The following is a 5,000-nucleotide window of genomic DNA, read 5'->3' as shown; positions in this document are numbered from 1 at the left end:
GTGTGTGTGTGCGTGCGTGCGTGCGTGCGTGCGTGCAACAAACACACACACACATATACGCATATATATATACATATATATATATATATATATATATATATATACAGCAGACATCTCCATTGCAACGGCTTCCTAACAATGAGAGCCACTCGCTTCACTAGAAGCCATTTCTTGCACCAGCAGTTAGACGGTCCAGTCACGTGGCACGTGCTACATACGCAGAGATCACGAGCTCGGGAGGCTCCCTATTACAACTCTGATTTACTCTAACTGCTAGTTCTGACGACAAAATAAGCAATATTTTGCAATAATAATGTGTTGAGAGATATATAATTAGTAGGACGAGAGCTCTTCGCCACTCAGAATTATTTATACTTGATTAGATATCCTCAAAGAAAGATGCACATCATGACGCGTTGAAGTTGAAATATCACGTCAAAGGTTCCTCGGTGAAAATGTAGTCAAGTATTACAGAAGTCCTGAATATAGGTAGACGCAATTTAATGAAAGTAATTCACATAACCCTTTTCAATTTCGACTTTTCATTCGTAGTCCTAACACGCACTTAACTCTCATAACAACGAGCAATAACAAAATACGAATAGGGACACCTCTCGCCGAGACTTTACGGTACAACAAAGATAACAACGTACATTCATGCAAGCAAAAAATCTTAGAGAAAAAAAAACAAAGAAAAAAAAAACTCGTGTGACAGCCCCTTCGACCAGCACGAGGAAGCCCAAGTTACCCGGTCACCTTGTCTAGCCACACTAAAACCTGCCACACACACCTTGGACCGGCGCCACTGCCACGGCCTCGCACGCAAACCACGTTGTACACACTGCATGCACGTATGAGTGTACTCGCAGCGAAGCCTGTGTACTCAGGTTTAAACCATCGCCAATAATGGGCCTCGCATAGAAATTCGGGATGGATCAGCTTTCTGAAAACTTAAGTAGACATGAAATGTTTAATGGTAACGGCGACTATGATGACACTGATCATCATCATGATCGCAGGGGTGGTGATGGTGATGATGACATATCATAAATACCATAATATAATAAAATTATAATAATAGCAACAACGAGAAAAATGAGAGTGTGTATATATATATTGACAGTGGTAACATGGTGATGATAATGAAGATGACGGTTAGGGTAATGATGGCAATGACAATAACATATAGTTACTGAAGTAATGACGATGACAATTGACATACAAATAGTATTGATAATGATAATCACAACAACAGCAACAATACTACCACTAGTACTACAGTTAATGATAATAACACTGATAATAATAGCATTGATGAATATTAATGAAAACTACAGCAGTAACACTAATAATGAAAACAACTACAATGATACTAATAATGAAACAAAAGTAAAAAAAAAATATATATATATATATCATGGTTAACACACAGTGTATAACAGTGATGGTGATAATGATTCCGATATTGATGATAATATTAATGACGGTGATAATGATGACGACGCTGACGATGATGGTGGTGGTGGTGGTGCTGCTGATGTTGATGTTGATGACGACGATGATGATAATAATGATGAAGATGATGATGATAATGATTATGATGATGATGTTGATGACGATGATGATGATGATGTTGATGTTGATGCTGATGCTGATGTTGATGTTGATGTCGATGATGACGATGACGATGATGATGTTGATGTTTGACGATGTTGATGTTGCTGTTGATGTTAATATTGATGTTGATGATTTTGGTTATCATTTTGTAATAAGAACAATTCTAATAATAATAATTACAATAATAACATCGGTAAATCAAATGAACACGACATAGTAACCACAGTAATAACTCTGGTAATACTAATGAGTTTATCAATAATAACAACACCAAGAAAAAATAACTGTTGTTTTTAATAATTTTCATAGTAGTATATGTAACTATTACAATCTTATATGTTACCATGCGCACTAGAAAAAGATAACCCATATTGATACTTAATCTCTAAGGATAAGGATGACTGAGATCCCTCGTATGTATTTTAAAATCTAGTTTCCCTCTGACGTTAATCACGCGCACCGTTAATATCCCACACAGTATGACTTGCAACATATCCCTTGCGGTCACATGCCAAAAAGGAGCAGGCTTGGCTCGCTCTCTCAAAGATTCTTTGTTGTCATATTCACGTTGAGCAGAGCCGATGTCTCCTGACGAGGAAGCATGCCAAGACTGTGTGGGAAACGGACAGAAATGAAATTTTCATAGCTTGCCAGACTTATGTAAACGCACATGCCAAGACGCACTCTGCATAAACAGTTACGTGTATATATTAAGCATTTCTATGCCTGTATAAATGTGCACACATGAAAACGTGCTCTACATACATATGCGCATATACAGTACATACGATAGAGATACCGATGCGTACGTTTACATACGTGTGTGTGTGTGTGTGTGTGTGTGTGTGTATGTGTGTGTGTGTGTGTGTGTGTGTGTGTGTGTGTGTGTGTGTGTGTGTGTGTGTGTGTGTGCGTGCGTGCGTGTGTGTGTGTAAGCGCTTTAGTATTCATGAGTATGCTTTTATGTGTTTGTCTGAGTAATTAGATACCATATGCAAATATATATGTAAGTATATCGGTTGCTACGAAGGAATTTCTGTTGCGCTTCTGTAATTAAGTAGGCAATCGATATCCACTCCCCGCAGTTCCTGAACCCTGAATACAGTCGGTATTTCTGACCATTGCCTCTTTATCATCAAGAGGCAGTTTTAATGGTGTTTGTGAGAGAACCAAACATTTTATGTCCGGCTTATCAGATAACAATTTTTTTGTAGTAGAGTTTGGTAAGAGGCATAGCTTGGCAGTATTAAAGAGTTCTCAGCAGGACACTGACCTAAATGGCCTTGAGCCTGAGTGCCGTGTTAGGTGACTTACACTTATCACTCACTTACAAAGAATTGAAAAAAGGAGGCGACAGGGGGTATGCGTAGCATTTGGATAAGTAAAATGAATAAATCTTTATTCATGGCTGGTATTATCAGGTTCCAGTGAAAACGTACAAGACAAACAACCTTTGTTGAATTTCCTCCCTCTCTTTCTCTTCTTTTTTTCTCCGTGTGTATATGAGCGTGTGTCCCTCTTTGTTTGGAAAGTTCATCAGAGATAAATTACGCGATGTAGGATGTGTTGGTATCAAACAGAGATCGCAAACTTCTGACCATACTGTATGAGTAATCGATAACAGGTGTGCCGGCTCCCCACAAATCGATACGAAACACACAAAGACTGATATTCAGCTGTGGCAGCAAGATTACCTATCGGGTGCGTCAGAGTGGGAAACAGGGCTGACTGCGTCTTCTGGCTTTCTCTGTTTAGTTAATGCTGTTTCGGTTCCACGAATGTTTGCCAAAGAAAATTATCATTTCAGAAAGTACACTGTAATATTCTTGATAAGTCGTAGGTTGTGTTGAACCAACAACTAAAAATGCATACAAATAGTTATATGATTAGGACGACACTCAAATACAGGATAAAATATTGAGAAAAAAAGTAACTTTATTCTGGTGTGAATCTTTCCATTAGAAATCGATATATATATAAATGGTTCTAAAATGGTCTGAGCTCTTTGGAGTTGGCGTGTTCTAACTGAGCGTCCTAAGAGTTGCTTCACCGGATGCTCTCTAACGTCGGGATTTTTTCGGTTGTTTACTCACTGTCCTTTAAGGATCCATGCAACAGGATCTTGATATGCCCAAGACAATTGAAGAACTATGTATTTTTAGCTTTCTCGAAGTCGGACAACGTGAAAAATTGATATCTAATGCAAATTCTTCATCAATATATTTTTGTAATGCCAAAAGATAGTTTTAAAAGAAGTTTATCGCCCTATATGCACGAAATATACTTATATGAAATACTAAAGAATTGGTGACATGAATTTAATCATATAAACGTATCAATTCCTAGACGCACGAAGTCTAAGTCAACACACTGAATTGGACTGAGACCTGAGATCCATAGTCCTAAAAGTTCATGATCTGTGTTTACTGATTTCTACACATGAAAAGATATATGAAAGAAAAGACAAAGATAAAGAAGGTATTCTTCAAAAGGCGAAACTACAAATTAAAACCCCGAATATTTTTATGTGAAAAATTACTTATTACAGTCGTAAAAAATACGGTTATATATATATATATAATATATATTCACATACATATACACTGTATACATACATACATACATACATACATAAATATATATATACATATATATATATATATATATATATATATATAACGTATGTATGTGTGTATACAGTGTATATGTGTGTAGATATATAATATATATATATATATATATATACATATATACATATACATATAACTACGCACACACACACACACACACACACAATATATATATATATATATATATATATATATATATAAATATATATACACATATATATATGTATATATATGTATATATATTCATATATGTATATAAAAATGTGTGTGCGTGTTTACATAAGAAATAATAAAAAATTAAAGTTGAAGATGATTTATCATCGCCTTCGAATATATACATTTACGAATAACAGTTTAGAGGAAATGTATTTTTTTATGAGTCACACACGGTCTGCTCCGGATGCTCGCTTGCTTCAATGATTCAGAGTACTGCATATATATATATATATATATATATATATATATATATATATATACACACATACACACATGTGTGTGTGTGTGTAATAGCTAGGTAGATAAGTGGATATATATATATATATATATATATATATACATACACACATGTGTGTGTGTGTAATAGCTAGGTAGATAAGTGGATATATATATATATATATATATGGATACAGAGAGATAGATAGGTAGATAAATGGATATATACATATATATGAATATATTTATATATATATTATATATATGTATATATATATATACATAAACACACACACACATACATACATATATACACTCACA

Source organism: Penaeus chinensis, chromosome 3 (genome assembly GCF_019202785.1).
Source record: "Penaeus chinensis breed Huanghai No. 1 chromosome 3, ASM1920278v2, whole genome shotgun sequence".
NCBI lineage: Eukaryota > Metazoa > Arthropoda > Malacostraca > Decapoda > Penaeidae > Penaeus > Penaeus chinensis.
The sequence above is the reverse complement of the archived record's forward strand: the minus strand, read 5'-3'. Positions refer to the sequence as shown.